The following is a 21,955-nucleotide window of genomic DNA, read 5'->3' as shown; positions in this document are numbered from 1 at the left end:
ATTTATCAGCACATGCAGAACATTTTAGATCCCAGGTCCCTCAACAAATCTATAAGGTTGGTGTTCCGTACAGAAATACCTCAAATTCATCGTTATATTATTAGATTCCCAACACTTCATGTTTTACTGGATATGTATTAGTGATAGATACTCTTGCTTCCACTACAGTAAAAAATATTTCAATTTAGAACAGTCTTCATTGCACTTAAACTTTTCCCTTCAAGTGTAAGTGATGTTTCTGAAATGCTTTCTCAGCATCTTATGTAGGACCTGTCAGTCTCTGATTCTACCTTTGGAAACCTAATTTTGAATAAACTAGTGGAACAGTTCATTAATGTTCTCCCAGCATTTCGGTACCCAGAAAAATCTTACAGAAAACAGGCAACAGATAGTATGACACAAATTAGATGCAAGAACAAGTTTCCTAACATAAAAGTTCAAGAACTCTCTCCTCAGGAACTAAGCCAGATCCCTGGCCCAATTAAATGCTGTATCAAATTCAAAGTTAACATCCTCAGAGCTGTTGATGCAGGGTTTGATAAAAGGGTTTGATGCAACACGATGTAACCTTTAAGATTCTTTTCAAGTGTATGTGGTAAATAATTTAATTTGTCTTTAGTTCCTGTACTCACGCTTGGCAGTAGTGCTCACTGGTAGTCAGAGAGCACCAGGTTATATTCTGTTCTCTCTGTATCTATTCAGATATAACCCTTTAATCCCTAGAAATATTATAAAGTAAGGACCCCCTGTCATATGACCCCTTTTCAAAACCATTTTAGGCATTTGTCAAATATTGAATAGTGTATTTTAGAGATGTTTTGATGGCCCTTGGGCAGCCTTAATGTACAGATCAAGTGAGAAGGGAGGAATGCAGATGGCCTGCTATGGAGCTGGGGTCCAGGAATGTCCCTTTAGAGGCTCCAGACCAGTAATGACTTGCTTCTCTGGAAGACAGAGATTTTACGTAGCCCTTCTCAGGCTACCCCTGTGCTAGTCAAACACTGCTGAGGTGCGGAAGCATCATCATCTGTACTATGGCACATTTTGATCTATGCTAACTAGCACTGTCCCAGACAATTCTGTGGCACAATTTGTCAGATAAGTTCCAGAAAGTCTTCCCAGCTGCGTTTGCTTGCAACCACAGAGTAAATCTAGACACAGCAGTGCCTGGAAGATAGAGCAATCTCTCACTCTGATTTGTTTAGGTGGAAAATCAGAGGGTCATGTCTCTGTGCAACAATTCCTTTTTCAAACTTTTATTTCTTTGGGAAATTTCAAAGATTAAAATCAGAAGAAAGACTGCTAAAACATCATATGGAATGAAAATTTGTAACACAGTTAAACGTAGTTTCAAGAAAAACTATATTCTCTTGTTAATCTTATACATGAAGAATATTTCTATCATAGCTTTTTTGAGAAAAAAAAAGATATTATAACCATATACATATGGTATGTATTCAGGGTGGATAAGTATCCCATAAACCCAGTTTTATGTTTTAGCATCAGCTGGCCACAGGTAAGGGGGCCTAGGATACCTGTGATGATGGACATCCAAATAACTGAACTGGCTTGAGACAAAGATGGCTGCTGACCAGCATAGCTGGCAGAGGCTATAAGCCAGGTGGACCCAAGGTGGCTTTAGCAGAGTCTCCAATCAGTTGCCTCTACCCCAACTACCCTCTCTAGCAGTGTATATTAGCTCAGACCAGACCAAGCTGGCTCTGTGCATTAATTCCGTTCTGCCTCTTAATAAAAATCCCTGGGACCAGGAGTGCTGCTTGAAAACAGTGCTGAGACATGCGTGGAGAAAGAAAGCTGAGAAATCATGCAGTGCCAGCCAAACTCTTTAGCTCCACTCTGGCCAGCCATGCCAGACGTTGACTAGCTCTGTGCAGCCATGTGGTTGACTTGCATAGCGCAGGGAGGCCAAGTGGTATTAGTTTAGGCTCTGTGAAAGTGCCCGACTGCTTTTGGGCCAACTTGACCCTGGAAACTATAGAGTTACTTTCACAAAGCCCTGTGCGTTAGCATATGAGCCCCGCCCGACTCGACCTGGCTCTGCATGGAGCCAGCTCAGTGTCCTTGCATCTGCTGTTCAGCTAAACCACAACTTGTAAACCACCCACAAATAATTGAGAGTTGACTTGGTGGAATTCATTTCATCCATGTAAATTCTCATTAATCTGCAATTTCTAGGCAGGAAATTGGCGGGGTTGGGGAGGACATTTTACTGAATTGAATCCAAATGAAACATTTAGAAAGTCGTTACATTAAATTACAGGAATAATACATGAAGCGGGATGGTTTTGGAAATTAAACAAGCTTCTGTTCTCATAGGCTGTGGTATGAATTATACCCGGTCATTTTCTGTGCGGCTTCTCTGGTCGGGATAAGTGGAATGAGTTGAAGAAGCTTACTACAAGGACTGGAACAAAGCGGACTCCTTATCACAGCTGTTAAACCAAAAGTAATCTGGCCAAACACTGCTGCTCATTTTACAACAGAGGTCTAGAAAAATTTTTGAGTCACCAGCTTGCTCTGTTCAGTAGAGCTGCTTTACACAATCACTCAGTTATGTCATTTTGCTATCCTGAGTTTTCCTATGTATATGAAAATACTCATTCAGTCTTCAATTCTCTGATTATTCATTCTCAACAGTGTATTTAAGTGCTATGCAATGCCTTTCATCTCAGAACAGGGAGCATATATACTTTTCATAGTACCTATTGGCAAGCCCTATTGGACGTGGCGTAAGTAGCCAACTGGTTTTTTAAGAGGTGGTGTTTGGGCAACTGTTCGCAAAAGCACTCAATAAATAGCAATGTAATTCCTGTTTCCATAGGAATATGGCAACAAAATAACAAAATTATCTTACATGTGTCAGGCAACAGGCCTCAAAGAGAACGGAAGAGAACTTTTGGGATGTTGAGATGTAAAAAAGCATTGGCTGGAAAGGCAAAGCTGCTAATTTTAAATAAGAAAAGATACTTAGGTTTGCCGATCCTTCATGAGCAGTAGCTCAGTTGCTAAGAATATATCTGACATTTCATAGGTGCTTGGTCTGTTTATCTACTTTAAAATGGAACAAATACATTATTTAAACTTTAGAGTTTCCAAGTGGCTACACTTTAGTGCCCTAAAGAAATTCTGGAGGAAGCTAAACAAAAAAGATGCATTCCTTTTCTCATTTAGCCATGCTGCTTTAAAACATTTGTCCTGAAAAGAAGCGATAAAGTTGCAATGAGCATTCAATTGCATTAAATTTCTGGACATTATCCGTTCTAACAACAGGGCCACAGCTGTGTTTTTCCTCATGCTAGCAAGGGGTTCTCCTAGGAAGGTGCCAGTAAAAAGGGTGAAAAAAAAACTGACTTTAGTTTTGCCAGTACAAGTGGTAAAACTTTGAAAAGCAACCTCCAAAGTTTCTTTTGGAGGTCCTACAGATGTAGGACATGGATTGTTTATGTTAAAGTAAATCCAATCCAGAAGAGGTCACTTAAAAATAAATTACCTATTTTTGTTCCAATATCTCTATTTCCAGTAAAGTCAACAGTCACACTCCTTCTTTGGTAGTAGATAATATAATCATATTTATGAGGAAAAAATAGATATTTTAGAAATAGCTATAGCAATAGCAACAGAACCAGAGATACTTGTCTTGATATCTCCAAATGGATGAAACCTCCCGCTGTGAATTATTTGTGGGGCACACATTTTTCCTCTCTTTCCCAAAGCAAGTCTGCTGACATACGGCTTGAGTGCTAATGAATTCCTGCAATTCCCATAACTGGTATAGCAGATGCAAAACCCCTTCCGAATCAAACATTTGGCTATAGAAGGATCAGGAAGAAGCATCTGTTTTTGGCAAATGACGCACTGCTCAGCATTTCAGTGCATGGGGAAAAAAAACCAACAACAACAACAACAAAATGCTAGCCTAAGGTACGCTTTCATATTTGGTATAAACATATAAAAGACATAGCTGTTTTAATGTGATAATGAACAATCAACTCTATGTCACCAAAGAAATACAAGTCAAAGCAGTTGTGAAAATCGTCTTTCTGATACATACTAACGCTAAAAAGCAAAGCTTTGGGATTCTGTGTACAAGATATTAGTACGATGCAGCTTTGTGTTTAGACAGTGCTGATATTGGCCGGGAACTTTTCTGTGGACACATACAAAATTAGATGAAGAGATTATAGCAAAAAGCTATTTTGACACATTGGCCAATTATTTTTGTTTGAATATGTCATCCAGGAAGGGTCATTTTCTAACTTAGCAGTTCCTCTAGCAAAGGTGTCCTGCCTTTCATGTGAACAATAGAAAATGTATCATTAATGTAAAACTCTTAACACTTTTTCACTAGCTAGCAATACTGTTACTGATATCCTGATAATTTGGAAGAACAGAACACCATGCTACCCTGAATTACTCCAAATTCGGTTCTGACAATTCGCTTTACTAACATATGACACTTTACAACATGATTCTTGCCAGTGTGTAGTTTTAGTTGATCAGAAAAAATGTCTTGAAAGGAGGCATATGAAGTGATGCGAGCATCTTGAAGAGATCTTCGGTTTGCATTATGAGAAAGGATTTGAAGAAGAAAGCTGTGGTTGCAGCCTTAGTATTTAGTCTGTAAGAACTTTTACCTACTTCTTGAATGCTTTTCCTAAATCCTTATTAAGTTCAGTTGCTGTTATACTTTCAAATTTCCTTTGGGGTCTCAAATTCCTATTGCTTCAGATAAAAACCTGAACTATTCTCAGTTCAGATTGGATATTAATTTTGTCATTTACTATCCTTTTCTAAAGATGCTGCTTGTAAAAGTTCATCCTTTGTAATTTATTTTGTAAAGGAAGCGATGTAATTTAATTTTCTGTGAATCCCTGATACTGGCCTTCAATTGAACTGAAACTATAACAGAAGACAGTAGAAACTTGACAGGGACAGGAGGGAATGTATTTTTTTGTTTCTAAGCCTCCTTTGTATTCTTTATAAATTATTTTCTGTTTCAGTCTGATTTTCATCTCTTATTCTTCTGTATTTGGATTTGCCTGTATTCTAGGAGTACTATTTAGGAAAAATAGGCAAACAGTACTAACTCAAGGTGAACCTGCAGACTGCACTTTTCTGCTCTGCAACTGACTTTTTTGAAATCTTTGGTCTGATCTTATAGCTGCTTCCCAGCAATAGTCAAATATTTTTTGGTTTTCTAGCTTGGAATACACTTGTTTCAAGAACCAGCTTCTGACAGGCTGATACAAAGGCTCCTGAAATACAGGCTGATACAAAGGCTCCTCTGTAGCCCTTCTACAGAGGTGTTGTCCCAGGTCTGGTTGATGCTCCAGCTTGTAAAGTGACAGAGGCCTGCTCTCACATCCTATCCTCACAGTATAGAATATAGTATATATAATTGGTTTTATATAGTGTGGAGCTGAGAGGGAAGTTTAGAGGGATCCCACTTTTTTAAACAAAACATAGGTGCCTCCCCACTATTTTAGCAGGTTATCCAAAGTTTATCTTCAACCTGGCAGCTCCACGACCCTTGTCCTTCTCAGCACCTCAATGCAGGACCCCACGTTCGCACATTTCCTTCACTTTTCCTCACCTTCTCCAGATCAGGAAACGAACTTTGTTTCTGTTTCCCCTCTCAGCTCCCACCCCCATTTCCAACCTGTATGCCTCAGCCGATTCTACTGGAAATTTGTGTTTTCCTAGTGCTCAGCCTGCAGACTCTGTAGTCTATAACTTCTTCTTGTCACAGTTCAAAAGATCGACTGAAATTTGACAGGGAAAATGGTGTCTTCAGGCCCCCAGTAATACAGGGCCACAAGCAGGTTCCTTCACTGCCTGGCTGAGATTCATTTCACCTCCTTTTACTCTCGGTATCTCCTATGTAGATACCAGTAGTAGTTTCCCTGTATTTCCCTGTATTCATGGAAGAAGAATATATACTTCTAGGCTATGATTTATCATATGCTGACACTAGATCTAAGACAGACCAGATGAGCTGGTGGTCCTGGGTAGCTAGGATACCTTTAATAATCATCGCACCAGGCACATTCATATATATACCTGGGATCATTGGCTCTAGCATAGGACAGTTGGGCTCCACCTACTGATCACTTTGAAGTTGTAACTGTTCAAACTGTTTCTTAAGAGCTAAAGGGAAAGCTGAAGCGATGTAGATTATAAACATCTGCCGCTATTTGGTGTCTTTATTTTATTCTCCCGAAAGTTACCTTGGTCACCTTAGGCAGATACAAGGCTCAGTTACGTTAACGAAGGCCAAATCTTTTTGTTTTGCTTTGTTTGTTGGCAATATTATCTGCCTTAGAAAACCCTTATCTAGCTGCGCTGCTTCTTCAAAATATATAGCAGAGAGTAAGAGCTGCAATGTCATATTCTACCACACAGAATAAGGATATGACTGTATCTCTGCCCACCAGCTTGGCTATAGTTTTGATGATACTGCAAAAAATGTTTCCTGCTCCTGAATAATATATATATCAATGCTGCTTTTGCAGCATCTTTGCAATTCTATTCTAAGTGACTATTTTGCGTAATTTGGAACTGTCCATAACATATGTAATATAAAATACATTTTCACGTTTTCCATTCATTTTTTTCCAACAGTAAACACTTGTGAGTGAGTACAAACAACAGTTCAAGGGCATACAGTATTGCAGCGTAGAAGGAGGGAACTGAAAAATGGCATTTCATTAGTTCATTAATTCAGTCAGTGATTTTATGCTTAAAATGTCTATAAATTCTTTGAGGTTGTTCCAGATACGCAACTAAGCCACAATTCCTCATTCTTTCATCTTTGTTCACTTGCAATATATTCTTATTTTATGAAATAAGTATCAAATATGACTACAGTCGTCAGGGTGCTTTAGAACTGAGCTGTGGACATCCGGAACTAAGAGCACATCTGTGTATAACCTGAGTGGTTAGCTACCCCTTTGTACATGTTGTCAGTTAGCTGTGATTGAGCACCCATAACACCCACTGGTCAGTAGATTATTTTAGCAAAGTGACCAAAAAAAGACTCTAGCCTCTTGTTCACAGATAAACTCTTTTTTTCTTAAATAAACAGAACTCCAAAAACTAAATGGACCAAACTAGTTTACCCAACTGTACCAAGGAAATAATTAGCAGATTGTTTGATTTCCCTCTAGATAGTGTACATATATGCATGTGAAGTGCTTCTTCTTATCATTTCTTCTGCTTCTTTCTCGTGTTGAATGCTAATTATGAAATGAAGGACATCAGAATATTGTTGCTCTTTCACCACAGTTTGTAATTTATGTAATTTGTTGTAATTTATTGTAATTTTTAGTCAACATTTATTTTGGCCCTATCTCCCATCGCATCCTCGTAGGTAAACTTAGGAAGTGTGGGTTAGATGAGTGGACAGTGAGGTGGATTGAGAACTGGCTAGATGGCAGAGCTCAGAGGGCTGTGGTCAGTGGAGCAGAGTCTAGTTGGAGGCCTGTAGCTAGAACTCCAGAGGTCCCTTCCAACCTAAACCATTCTGTGATTCTGGGATTCTGTAATGTTTGCAGAACCAAGTTTTTTATATTTTTAGGGAAAAATAAAATCACAAAGAGGGTGGTCAAACACTGAAGCAGGTTGCCCAGAGATGTTATTGATTCTCCATTCATGGAGATATTCAGAACTCAAGTGAACATAGCCCTGGGCAACCTAGTCTACCTATGAAGGTGGATCTATCTTTGAAGCGAGCCCTAGTGACCTCAGTTGGTCCCTTCAAACCTAAATTATTCTATGATTCTGTGATCATCCTCATTAGGACTAACAGGGGTTATCCAATACACATAGCTTATGCTTCAAGCAGTTTCCTCAGGATTGTTGGTTCACTAACGCTCTCAAATCTGAGGTCAAGTCAGGTTCTTTGTATGATTCTTAAAGTTATCAGAGTTTTTTAATATAAACCGTGGGCTCTAACATGTGTGCAATTAATTGAGTTAATCTCAATTAATGGTGAGATGCTACTGAAGGACACCTGAAAAGTCCTTGATCTTTCCAGCTCCCTTGTGTAGTTCCTTCAGGTCTGTAACTTTCAGTCTTTTGTACCTTTAAATCTTATTGTAAGGAGAGGGATTAATCAAATTAAATATGAGTTACTATCTGTATCTAAGCTGGTCACCTTAGGCTTCTTTTGTAATAATATTACTAGAGTGTGGGTCACCTCATCCCAGTAGAGATGGCTAAAACAGGTCAGGTGAATTGTACTTTCCAAGGGGCTATTTCTATCCATTGACAATAAAGGGAGCTTGGAATAACTGATTAGGTCAACTGTAAATATCTATACTATAGGTTAGTATAGATAGTACAGTATAGTTAGTGTCTCACCTAAAGTTAGGTGAGACAGATTCCATCTAAGATAGTGTTTGGAATTATGTGGCTTGTGAAAATAGGAATTCTCTGGACTTTTCCAAGCCTCTTGCTTAGTTTTCTGTAATTGCAGGATGATTCATTCTAGCTAAGAGAATCTTCAGTCAGAGGCCATGGCAAATTACATCCAAGAGCAATTTTGCTGAAAAAATCTCTTATTCTATCCCCTGGGACAGAAGCAGTGTTGCCTGTTTTAGTGGAAGATCTTGATTTAGAGGTGCTGAAGACAAAACGCACGAATAAAGAATACTGTCAGAGTGGCAAGATTACTTTTTATATTTAAGGCAAAAGGATTCTGCACTTTGTATTCCAGGCTTCTGATTAGACTTGTAGTATGAAGTTTGAAAAGGACTCTGATTTTTGACTCTTTGATTTTATTAGCCAGGGCTGCTCTCTGATTGGAAATGCAAGATGTCCAGGTATGGCTTGTCTGCTCATCAGGCAGAAATTTGCATGAGTCCTTAGAGAATCTTAATGTGACGAGAAAGATTCAGAAGCTGTTTTCCAAAATGGTGCTGTCCCTGGCTTGTCTTTGATGACACGATCAGACACCTCCACTGTCTTTTCCACTATCAGCTTTAGAAATTAGTTGTCATTTTTGTAAATGTAAATACAGTCATACCCCTGCATGCAGGAAGATGAGACTGCAGCCCAAGGTCTTACCATCTCTAGGGGAGGTGGAAAGATATTGAGTTCATTGCACCCCCGTTGCGACTTCATTTTTACTTTACTTTCCTGTTAGAAGATATCACTGGGTCCATTGTCTACCTGCTTACTCTTTCTGTACTGCCAGGACAGAAGCTGTGCAAATACTTCATTACAGAGTGAAAATCACATGCAGTTTCCTGGCTTTCTTTATATAACTGAAAATCAAGCCCAGATTAGTCCAAAGGAATGATTTTCCCTCCTCAGTAAGGATTTAGACTGGAAGTCGTGTGGACCCCAACAGTACACATTCTGAAACAAACAGAACTTGTTCCTTTCACTCGGCTCAAAATTAAAAGAGAAATTTGTGGAATGCCTCTGTTTAGGAATGAAGAATAAATCAAAATTACAGTCTAACTTACTGGAAACTGAATCCACTGCGTGTTAGAAAGCTCTGATAGTCCTGCTTCTTCCTTTGAACTGCTTGCAGTTTTATGTTTTCACTAATAAACATATAAACAGCAGAACAGAAATATTTCATTTAGAATTTTCAATGTAAGTACATTTCCATGTACTTCACTTCCTAATTTTTCATCTCACTTCTATTCTCTCTCTGTTGTGACAGTAACAGCAGTAGCATTAATACGTAATTAGATGGGTAGGAATGGGCCCTGAGTCAATAGATCATAATAGCTCCTTTGGAGCCATAGTAAAGTATCTCCTATAGTAAATACATGGTTATGGACTTGTTAACAGACATCAGTTACTCAGTAGTCCATTATGGCTCCTTATAGTCTACCCTTTGAGTAGATCTATATTTAGAGTCATATTGATCAGTAATTAAGAGATAGCATGGTGGCAAAATGGAAATATATCATAAACAATCTGAAAGAAGTAATTTATAGAAACTTTAAGAACATCAGGAACTGGCAAATGTCTTTTGCACTATTTTTGCTTTCATGTAGAAACCAATAATCTTAATAAAATTATAAGTGATATTAATATATCTCCTTGTGTAGGCTAAGACACTTACTTCATCCAGAATTAATTTTTAAAACAGAGCTATTAAACCGAGGAAGAAATAAGGCAAATCACCACTGTCTATATAGGCTTCAGCTACTTATTGTAAAGATGAACTTTATCAGGGTGACAGCAAGCACAGGTAAAAGGAATGCAACCACTTTTAATTTGAGCTGTCTGGAGCTTTCCTACTTCTTACTAGCGTATAACACCATACAGGTGAGTTTATCCAGTTTTCTATTTACCACTGAATTCTACTCATTGAAATACAATTTTAAAGATCAATTAATTACAAACCATTAAAAGTCTCCATTAGAAAATGCCTGGAAAAGATGTTCAGGTACAATAATCTTTTAGGCTCCACAGTAGTACTAATCCCTTATGATTTTCACATGGTACTCAAGATATTGGGACATGATTAAATGTAAATCCAGAATGAACAGAAATTCCTCACTCGGCTTACATTTAACTCCACAAGGAGACTGCAATATGATTACTTGTGTTGTGTCTAATGGAATTGTTTAATTTATAACAACTCTTGCAAATGTAAAGATTTAGTTACCATGCTTGTACTCACTGAGTGAAAGAAGGATATTTTGCTGTGAGTCTATTCTTCTAATTGTTGCAATCTCTGTATTAACATTAATTAGCAAATTCATCTTTCAGTCTCTCCCACATGGGACACATTCAGTCAGGGTTGGGCCGGTAGGGAATTTAATTAATTTATCAGCAAATTGGATTTTTCATTAAGTGTCCTTGCTTTGGTTTTTTTTTTTTTTTGAAATTTTGGGGTGGTTTAGAAAATTATAGGGTTTTATTCATCTCCAGTTCTTTAATGCAGAGGTGGTTAATGGAATGATATTGAGCAGAAATACTTTGTTTGAAAAGGTTATCAAAAAAGAAGCTCTGTCTCATTGGTCATCTGTAAGAAGGCACTTCTGCTAGCTGGAACTTTTTCTTGAGTAGACTCGTGTTCTAGTGGGAATACTACTTTACAGTAGACCTGCCAATAGTTGGATGTAGAAATGCCTGATATTTATGGCTTAAGTACAAAGGGTATCAGTGTGTGAGAATTCAATTCAACGAAGCTAATCTCAAATGCAATTAATGTTCACATTCTTTATGTGCCCCTATGGTAGTCTGTTTGCCCAAGGAATATATTGGAAGTGATACATTTAATTAAACTTCTTGAAACACTTGGGCAATGATATCATTTAGGCGATAAGGCATCACTTATGGAAAGTGGAAAGAGGAATAACATGATCGTTAGATTTATTCTGCACTGCTTTACAGTTAATGGAGGTCATGTGCAACCCTGTGGAGAGTGCATGTCAAATGCTGCTCAGAAAGGGAAGTTTCCTCACATTCTATTAAGTTGCTAAATAAAAGTCAGAAATGTTTTGATCTTGTATCAATTTTGACCTAGCCTCAGTTATGTAGTTGCTGTGTGTACTGTGCAAACAGAGGCAAATGAGCAAGAAAATACATTAAACTGTTCATGGGATAGAAATGGCATTTGCTATATTTCATTGGGGATTATTACTTTGCTAATAGAAATCATTTTTCTGCCTATTTAGCATCCACTCTTTACAACTTGTTAACCATGTATTGTAACTTTTTAATTAAAGAGATATCTTCTTCCCTGCTGCCAGGGCATGTTCCATTTGGTGTTAAAATGCATACTATTACAGAAAAGATAACCTAAATTCTCAAAGAAACTTTATTTTTACATTTTTCTTATGCTTTTTGATACAGCTAAACTCTGCTATCCTTGTGCTGTGTTGATTCCTCTCAAGACTGATTTTCTAAGACAAACTATACAATGAGGGAAATGATCGTTAGTGTTTATCTTTAACAGCACTGTTTTCACAGTGTTCTCCAAAAAGTTCAGCAACAGAAGTGTTATCAGTGCAGAGCTGGCTTGGTAACTGAGTATAAATTTCCCTCCTGTGCTCTGTAGGTAACTGGGAATTCAGGAAGGTAGTTGATGAGAGTTTAAATCCCTGTAGCCTGGATTTTGCCTCCCAATGTTTAATAGTAACTCATTGCAGGAGAAAGTGAAGGTCGAAATATACTTGTAGACAGGTCTCAGTACAGCAAGAAAGGAGATGGGAGATTGGTTTAATTGTTTGCATGGACTTTATAGCTTCTGAATTATTTCAGATAAATGTAAAAGCTTCTACAACCACCCAGCTATGGACTCTGGGAGGTATTGGGTGAAATAACTAAGAAAGTTTGCTCTATTCAGAGCCTACAAACCCTAATATCAACTCAATTCACGTATCAAGGTTGTCTTTACAACCAATAGTGATCCTGAAGTAACTTTAAAAAAAAAGTCCAAAACAGGAATGATGAGATTCCTGAGCACAATTCCAAGACTGGCAGTAAACTCTGCAAGGCTGCCAATACGCCCAGGCACATTTGTTCTTTCAGAGAAGGACAACATAAGAATTGTGACATGCTGGTTATATTTTTGTTATAGTAGCATACAGAGTAGACTATGTGCTTTTCAAAGACAGATAAAGATACAGTCCCAAAATACTAACCATTAGATGTACTCACGTCAGCAAGAATCATGAAAAAGCTTTGTCTCCTGAGTAAACTTAATTATCTCCACCATTTGTTTTATATATGTGTATGTATCTTGTTCAAAGAAATATAGCAAACATTAGACATATTTAATGGAAAAAACCTGCATATATTTCGTATCAGGAAAAATGAAGTAAATAGTGACAGATTTTTGCTAGGGTGTTCTAAAGTCAACTTTTATAATAAGCATGGGAATCTTTTCACATAGCAACAGGGATGAACAAACAATACCAAAGTAGGGCTGAGCATGTGGTGCTTTCATGTCTCCTCAAATCTATCCGGGCTCAGCTGGAGGATGAGCTGGATGCATCTTGAATAATATGAATGCTTTCTCTTCTTTTGCTGCTGTACCTACACTGTTTCCATGTTACAGAATACCACGGAGAGCTTGTTTGTGTTTTAGAAATGCCATATATTGGCTGAGTTTAAACACAGGTTACTGTTGAGGGCTTATTTTCATCTGTAGGGAAATAAACAGAGAGAAAATTTTTGTCTTTGAGAAAGTCTCTTAATACTTAATTAAAAAAAATAAGGAAAGGGGATTAAAGAGACAATAACGAATGAGAATGTATGTGCTAATTGCAACCCAGCACGAGTCCATGCGTCTTACCAGGTGTGAGTGTGCCAGTCTTCCATCAATCCACATGGCTTCGCTGACAGTCAGGTCATAAGGTATCCTACAGTCCCATTAGTTATACTGTCTGTTCATCGTGCAGGGAGGTTGAATGCTGAATTCAAATGACAGATTTTAAACATCCCAGTAGGGACTTGCTGAAATTACTTTGACAGCATTTTGGTCTTTAATATTTTTTTTCATTTATGCAAAGTCCTGAAAATTTGCAAAGCATAAAATGCAGTTGGTCAAATTTACCATTCCATCTTTTTCAAGGAGCCAGAGCACAGGTGTCTTTAAATCACCTTTGGACCTTCTTAATTGCATTTCCAGCCCAATTCAGAGTTACTCAATATTCTTAAACATTTCACCAGAATTCGGTGTGATTCTGCAGGCATAGAACAGAGGCAATTATCTCTCACTGACTTGACGAGGATTTTTCATTTAATGCAGGGTCTATGGAGGGACAGAGGCAGTACCAGTATCTGCTACTGTAGCACTCTGGGGGAGCTGCTTAAACCCACTTGTTCAACCTACCTTGTAACTGGAGTGGTGTAAGAAGGCTACAATACCGAAAAGCACCAAGTCTGAAAAGTTCTATTTTCTTTCCTTTTTCTTAAATAAGCACAGATGCATTTCATTTCATCTTACAAAAAGCGATACTGTTTACTTATTTCAGACTGGTAATGAAGCTTAGCTTTTGCTTCCATGCTGAAATGGGGAAGCATAATTATACTGCCATTGTTAGAAGAACATAACTCACCACACGGGAGAAATTCAGAAATTACTCAGAAATAAGAGCATCCATGCAAAGAAATATATTGGTAAAATTATCCCAGTAAATATTGTTCTGATGACAAGTCATCCTATCTTGGAAACTGGAATCTTAGTTTCAGAATAGAAACCTGATAATTCAGACATAAATTTGATTCAAGCCCTAGGATTTGAGTACATGGTCTGGCTAAGACCAACATCTGAGTATTGCGTTTGATGATGGCTTCCACTTGGAGAGTGGAACATGCTGAATAGAAATAATGACCAATTCTTAAAAAAAAAAAAAAAGTGAGAAGTAGGTATTATATAGAGTTAAATTATCCTGGTAAATAAACTATAGAAGTATGAGTTTATAGTCTGACCTTTCTGTAGCTGCATGTTAGAAACAGGTGGATAAATGCTAAATTTAGGTAAATGAATATGGTAATGTGAAATATTTGAATCGGAGGACCTTGAGTGGTAAATCAGTCTCAGTTAATTATAATTATTTTGCCTGATACTGCTGAGTATCATCTAATGTTCATTGCGTGAACATTCCATGAACATGAGTGCTCGTTTTTTTGAATAATAAATAGGTTAGTGAGATGCATATGTGTATTTAAACAATTTTATTTTAAAATTTCAATTTCACTTTCTTTTTTTATGAAAAATTTGGAATAGCGCCTCTAATCCAAGCCTACATAGCATTTTTTTAACATGTATGAGTATCAAACCTCTTCATCATCGCTATTGTTATTCTAACACTAGTTATAGAAATATTAATAAAAATAGAGGCCATCTGCCTCTTTGATCAATCAGTTCAAAGCACAGGACCTCAGTTATCTTGGCTGTCATACACATCCCCCCAGTTCATTCTCCCTGCACAAGGAAGGTGAGTCTGTTCTTGTGCTTTAATATTTCCTGCACTCTTGGGTGCTCTCAGACCAGCTGAGGGAGTGAACTGAAGAACAGGGGATTTGTCCTGAGAACTGACCCAGCTCCATGGTATTTAAATCTAGGGGCTGTTAGTCTAAATGGTCTAGCTATGCTCGTGGCTATAGTAGTCCCAGGAGACAAAGGGGATGCATGGCATTAAAACCTGTACAAATCAAAATCATTTTGAACAGAAAACTACTTTAACAGTTGAGAAAGTGGAATAGCACACACCTGGTGAATATCACTCCTGTAGAATGTTAGATCATTTAAATTTGCTGTGATCAGTACATGGAGGAGGTGAACCTACACACCTTATTTTCGTTAGACTCGGATAATTTTGTGTTTTATTCTTCTCCAGTGCTGTCTCCATCTGAAATGTTGCAGGTGAGATGAGACAAGCCTAAGGTGAAACATAAAGTAGCATATTGTTTACAAAACAATTCCATTGCATCTGAAGTCTTATTTTAGAACTGGACAAAATATGGCTGTCATGTACCATGAGAAGTTATTTAGTCTAATTGTCTACGTCCCAGCTGTGTCTGTATTAGTACAATCACTGAGATCCGTCAGAGCATTCAAGCTAACTGTCCCAAGATTTAAACATCGGAAAGAATCAAATATGGTTGTATTTTTATCACATTCGTATCCTTTCACATTCAAGGATGACCAAAAAAATTAAGATTTATGTTTTCCAATGTCACATGAGAGATCCTCTAAAAATATCTGAGTAATAACCATGCATTTCCTTAACAAGTCTGTCACCTTGCTCTTATGAATCTGGAGAACAGAACATCTTTTCACAATATGAACAATTGGTGTTGAGTGCTGCCATACAACAGAAAGTCTTTTGGTCAGTATGTAGATAAATGTAAAATATGAAACCACACTTAAGGTGTGATGTGTTTATCAGACCTGTAATTCACTACACATGAAAACATAGAACTTTAGATGGGAACTGCAGCTACTCACATACAATTGTCCTAAGGTCTGTAATGTCATCAACATACAAAAAATAATCACATTGGTGTCGCTATATATTGTATGCTGAAGTAGATCCTTGTTCAGAAGCCCATATATAATGTTTCAGCTCTGCATCCAAACTGTAATACTGATTAACGTTAAGTACTTTTTAAAGATCTGTCTTCTGTATCTCAAAAAAACTCAAGTAAGGCTAAATATGCTAAAGAAAGGGGCAAAGAGGATGAACAAAGATACAGAAATTCTTCCATACTAGGAATGATTATATGGACCTTCAGCTCAGAATGTATATTCTTCATCTTAGAATAGAGACCCCTCCGGGGAGAAATTGCAGTGATCTGTAAGACACCAGGAAGCAAGGAGAATGTGCACAGAGTATTTATTTCCTGTCTGTCATAGTACATGAAGTGAGAAATATCAGAAGAAATCAACAGGTAGCAGATGGCAAATAAACAGAAGGAAGTGCTTTTCCAGATATGGCATAATTAAGCTGCACATCTCACTGCCAAATGATACTGTGGTTCCCAGAAAATTTTACATAGGTTAACACATAGTTAAGCAAACATATGCAAGAAAAAAATCAGGTAAGGACTATCAAATACAAAAATATTCGTCTGGCAGTTTGGGGCTTCAGGGGTGTTTCAGTATGCACTTGTCTTGTTCCTACAGGCTTTCCTAGGCATCTGCTAGTAGACACTGCTAGAGAATAGTGAGTTATGAGAACCTTTTGTCTGACCCAGTACAGCCATTTACAACTCCTAAAACTACCTTAAGCATCCATAAAACTTAAACCACCTACTTATTTATTTAATGCTACATAAATCAGTGTAGCAATTTTATGTGTTGTGTATAGCAATAAGTAATACTTCTGTATTAGCTTTCACTTGCATGATACTTAGCAACTCTCTTCCCTTATATCCCATCCTGTTTTCTGTTTCTATATTATTTGAATATATGTGGCCGTTTCCATTAATAATAGTGGGAAGCAACCATGTAAATCCTTAGGTGTATGTATAGAAGACTAGACCCCACAGCCTGTTATTGTGGAGACCGATATGACATTACCAAACTGTGAAGTAAGCCTATAAAATATTAATTACAGATTGATTTAGTCTGGTTGGAATTCAGCATTAGTGGTTTCACTTAGTGTTATCTAGTTTTTCAAAATTATGGAAGAAGGAGAGTGTAGGGGAAGTCATAAATGGAACTGTGGAATATACTCTAGCTCTTCACCTCTAGAAACCTGGGTTAAAATTCTGGTTGTTGCACAGAAACGTGACTTAGCAGTGTCAACCTGTGCGCTAATGAAACCTTGTGTGGATAGTAAAACTACTATCCAAACTTTGCTGGAAAGAGCGAAGTCTGCTGCAGGTCAAGAGTACCGTGCATTGAAAAGAGCTTTCAAACTCTTTTTTAACAGTGTTTCTCAAATCAGCCTGAAAACTGAGGCCTTCTCAAGAGGCAAAAATAAGGTGACACATAGCCATCCTAATCAGCATCCCTTTCTGCTGTACCAAGAGAATTACCAATGAAAGTAAGCAATACGGAACACCACAGTGGTGTGTCTTCTTCCTTGCAGGACTTTATGCAGTTAAATGGACAGCCATTTTAACCTCATAACACATTTAGCGCTTCTGTTAGCAGCCATTGAAATAAATTAGACCCCCAAGTCCTATTTTTTAGGTACTTGGCTGAAATATCTTTTGTAGAATACTTGTTCTACGTTGTCCTCCCTAAAGATATTCTTGGTAGTTTCAGTGATATGCAGACACATTGGTCAGCTCCACAGTAACTTCACGTTGTGCATAGGCCCTAGAACAAATCCCTACCATAAAGATGCAAGCAAGCGTCTCAGACACTTGGTCATCCAGACTGGGGACGTGCTGACATGCCCAGTGGCTCTCATTCAACCACATATCTGATTTTCTCCTCTATGGAAACCGGGGAATGCAAGAGAACCAAACGCAAGTCTGAGGCTTGTGCTGTTGGGATGTAGTCACAGCATGTGCCAAGATACAGAATCTGAGAAACGTTTTGGATGCAAACCAGGCTTGTTTCTTAATCATAAGAATTAGAGGTATTTTAAAAGCAATAGGTGTGTCTTTGGAAAGGAACCAAGAGGCAGAGGCATATACCTTGACGAGGGAGTGATACACACCAGTTGCACTGAGTAGAACCCACACAGCACTCGCCTATCTGCAGACATGCCTACCCGGACAAGTGCAGACCTACTGGAGTGCTCTCCCATCCAGGAGCTATGCGTTTGTGTGAACATGACACGACACTGAGCTAATATATCCTGTCTTTCATTTTGGAGTTCTGGCAGAGAACGCTTGGGTCTGTCTACATCTGACCCATAAAGATACCGTATGTCTGCATCTAAGCAAAACTAAGTAGCCTTCATTTTTGTAACCTTCAGGAATGAAAGTGTTTCTTTTTAAATATTCTTATTGGAATGAGAAAAAAAGGTTTAAATAGGATTTTTTTTCTTTTTTGCTTATTTGGCAATGCCTTTATACACAAGTAAAGACCACACTGTCATTGTAAGTATAAATTTAAACACTTTAGACAGGGTCTGGGCTGAGAAGTGGGGAAAGATGTTAAATAAAGAGGTATAAATCTCACATTATTAAATTCGTATGTCAGTTCCTTTTGCAGGTCTTGTTCTTTGCTATTTTAGTTCATCATTTTTACTATGTATCTAAAGGGCTTGGTCTTCTTTCTCATTTGTGCTGCATTATTTCTTTTTTTGTAGCAGAAGTAAAATTCTCTAAGAAAACACATTTGATTTAAGACCAATGCAAAAAGTATTAATGCTCTTCTCCGTTCCCCAAGAGAAGTCAATGTATTGTTTTTAATTCTTTGCCAAGGTCAAAAAGACTGATTTTATTATAAACATTTATTTTAAAACATTTACATGGAAGGAAAATTTGATGAGGAGTTTGTGGAGCCAAATTATCTCTAGTATTCCTATAGGAAAGCAATATATTTAACATGAGTAGAGATGCTATCTGAGCACATTTTTTATACATTAAACATTTTTAACACTCACATTTCATCTGCCATTTAACATGACATTTGCAAGGAAAAATTGTAAGAAGACAAAGTAGCCAAACATTAGAACTGATATTAGAATGTGAGTTTTCTCCTTAAAGAAAAAATACCTTTTCCTTACCTAGAGGTTCACTTCGGCCAGCCTGTCTATGACATTTATGGGGCATCCAGCTTTGAATTAGATGAATACCATAAAAATCAAAGGTGTTGTCTTGCATTCTCCTATACTGACCGTCAATCTCCTCTGAACCTAGCAGTTATTTCCAGTCAAATATGAAGTAACTGGTCATTTAGTCATGTAGCTTCAACATAAATGGAGAGGATAGACTGAGACCCTCAAAATGTGTAAATTTTACTTGATAATTTAAGAGATGGAAAAAAAAGATTTTCAAAAACCAATTTTAAAAATGCTTAAGTCCATGGTTAATGGTTAAGTTAAAAAATTCTTCTGTTTTGCCATTAAAAAGAATATTTGAAAAAAATCTTTTAAGCTCATATCTGGAAAGCAATATATGAAAGTAATGCTATTTTAGCATATATGAATATATAGAGTATTAATTCTAAAATGTCTTTTTGGTTGTTATTTTTTAGAGCATAGAAAAATTACTGTAGAATGAAACCATAAATAGTTATATGCAGTAGTTATGCATGTTTTAAAATCTTATTCTTTGATTAGTTTTTATTATGAACTTTCCATTACAAGAAACAAAGGGCTGGTTAAAAGACATCAGTGTCATTATTTATCTTTGTTTTTTGCTTATCTTACTGTTATAAAATGCACACTGCTGTGTTACTGAACATTGGCAGTGAAAGGATTTTTAAAATGGCTTGTGATAATTACACTGCAAGCTAAACAAAATAATAATATATGATTTCATGATTTTGACTAGTAGTTTTTAGTCTCATAAAACAAGCAGTGGCTAGAGGATAAAGAACGTTTTGATCTACTCATTTTTTTTTCATCTTTTACAAATTATCTTAGATTGCCTGGCACACAACGCAAGATCAAAAACAAAGTAAAAGTAGTCCTCTGTGGTTAATTGTGGTATATGTACAGCAATCTCCTATGCCTATTGCACACATATATTATCTAGAATTGAAATGCTGGTTCTCTTGAAATCAACAGGAGTTTAGCTATTCATTTCAGCAGAGGCAAATTTCGTTCTGGGAGTATATCTGCAATTGCAGCTGCTGTTTTGTCATGTAAATGTTCAGCACGTTTGAGTGCTCTCTCCTGAAAACTTTGTTTTTCTCTTCTTGCTTTGCTGTTTCTCACAGTCAAAAGCAACACCATCCAAATCTCTCTTCAGAATTGTTTTCCTTTTTTTCAGAATTTAACAAATTCTATCCGAGCTCTCTTACTGCTTCTTTTCTTTGTGCCCAATACTACTAGTCTCTCGTCACACAATCTTGCCAGAATTATTATAAAAACTTTTGCCTCTTCATCTCTGGTCATGTAGAACAGCCCTTCACTTTACCTTGTTAAAATACCTTGAGGTATTTTGAACTAATACCTGAAACGCTTGTTTCAGGTATTAGTTTAAAACGTGTCTCTTCTCCTGTGTCTAGTTTTCTTACTGTTCTCCCATTGTGCTACTTGTCATTTTGACATTTAATAGGAAATCCTCTATGCCAAACAAAGTGACACTGTTTCTTACTATTAACTCACCACGAATTCTTGAAATAAAGTCGGCCTGTCCTTTCCATAATGTACTAATTCTTTTAAGAAGTTCTTGCTAGCTCCTTTTCATAAAAAGAAATTTTAAGTGTTTTTTTTTTCAAAGTGAAAGAGTCAAAACCATTTGCATGCAAATATTTCTGTAGAAAACCATAATTGCAAGCTTACACAAATTACTATTTTTGCTTATGAGTGAGTACACAGAGAGGAAGTGGAGAGCCAAGCAGTTCAAATAAGTAAATGCAGAAAAGCTTCAAACAGCATCATTTTTAAGACAGAAAAATCTCTCTAGTGCAGGCAGATTCCTTTGGTTGGATAGACCAGCTTTTTTACAAATTTGCCTCTTTTTTTAGAGAACTGACTACTCCATTCATCCTTCAAAAACTTCTTTCATGAGACAGTGTTTAGTTTAAACTTTGATTTAAATTATCAGAGAAACCAGTAGAATATCTGTCTATTTATTTTCTTGCATTCCAACTAAAATAAAATAAGTTAACCCCACTGTTCAACCCCACTGTTACACACATGCATACACACACGTCACTAGTTCCCATCACATCACCCAATATATATCTACATTTGCAACATTGAAGTCAATGTTATAAGTCTATAATATCGTGACATTGACGTTAAGATTAACAACAAGCTTTATGCCAGGTGTGACGGCCTGAGAGACCTTGTAAACCGCTTTTTAATGACACAGAAATCCATGTTTTGCAAAGAAATTGCCCTGTCTTTAAAAGTTTTATGCTCTCCTAGCTTGTAAACAATTGGCACGAAATGAATCATAGATTCAAAACGTTGCAAGCACTCCTTTTTTTTTTTTTTTTGCATTTATAAAGCAAATGTAAAGTTCTTGAAGGTTACTTTTTAGGAGTAAGGATTTTTTTTTTTTAATTGTGAGATAACATATCAACATATGACCACTATTGTAAAGGTTAGAATCTGAAGTTAGAAAAATGCTTGTGTGAGACTATAAAAGATGACTTGCAGGCAGATTAAACTGTGATCTCAGCTGTTTAATATGTGTGTAGTATCTGCTGTTGTAAATTGTCAACAGCTTGTGTGAATCAAAATCTGAAATGACTACAAAATATGCTTTCAAAATCTGAATGGGATCATGGTATATACTGAACAAAGATGCAAAGAGTATTGGCATTGTGTGCTCTGCCAGCTCATTAGATAGCATATAATATTGGTTCACTGATTTAAGGAGTTACAATAATAACAGCTGGTTGATTTATTTTCCCCATGAAAGAGAAAAA

At 37.0% G+C, this 21,955-nt stretch overlaps 1 protein-coding gene and 1 long non-coding RNA gene across 6 annotated transcripts in view; one reads left to right on the top strand and one right to left on the bottom strand.

The window, feature by feature from the left end:
* Nucleotides 1–21,955, top strand: part of GPC6 (glypican 6) — a 773,736-nt gene that overhangs the window by 649,908 nt on the left and 101,873 nt on the right. The gene's annotated exons all lie outside the window — the stretch shown is intronic.
* LOC104139285 (uncharacterized) overlaps nt 1–21,955 on the bottom strand; it is a 48,446-nt gene that overhangs the window by 4,487 nt on the left and 22,004 nt on the right. Inside the window, exons 2-5 of one of the 5 annotated variants that reach the window (XR_011138115.1) lie at nt 15,212–15,380; nt 13,289–13,406; nt 12,910–13,138; nt 7,748–9,572 (exon numbers count right to left, since the gene is read on the bottom strand). This is a non-coding gene — a long non-coding RNA (uncharacterized lncRNA). Of the gene's footprint in view, nt 1–7,747; nt 9,573–12,766; nt 13,139–13,288; nt 13,508–15,211; nt 15,381–21,955 lie in introns of those variants that run through there. The other 4 variants (XR_011138112.1, XR_011138114.1, XR_011138111.1 and 1 more) reach the window with 4 other exon arrangements.

This window comes from Struthio camelus, chromosome 1 (genome assembly GCF_040807025.1).
Source record: "Struthio camelus isolate bStrCam1 chromosome 1, bStrCam1.hap1, whole genome shotgun sequence".
In the NCBI taxonomy this organism is placed as follows: Eukaryota; Metazoa; Chordata; class Aves; order Struthioniformes; family Struthionidae; genus Struthio; species Struthio camelus.
The sequence above is the reverse complement of the archived record's forward strand: the minus strand, read 5'-3'. Positions and strand labels throughout refer to the sequence as shown.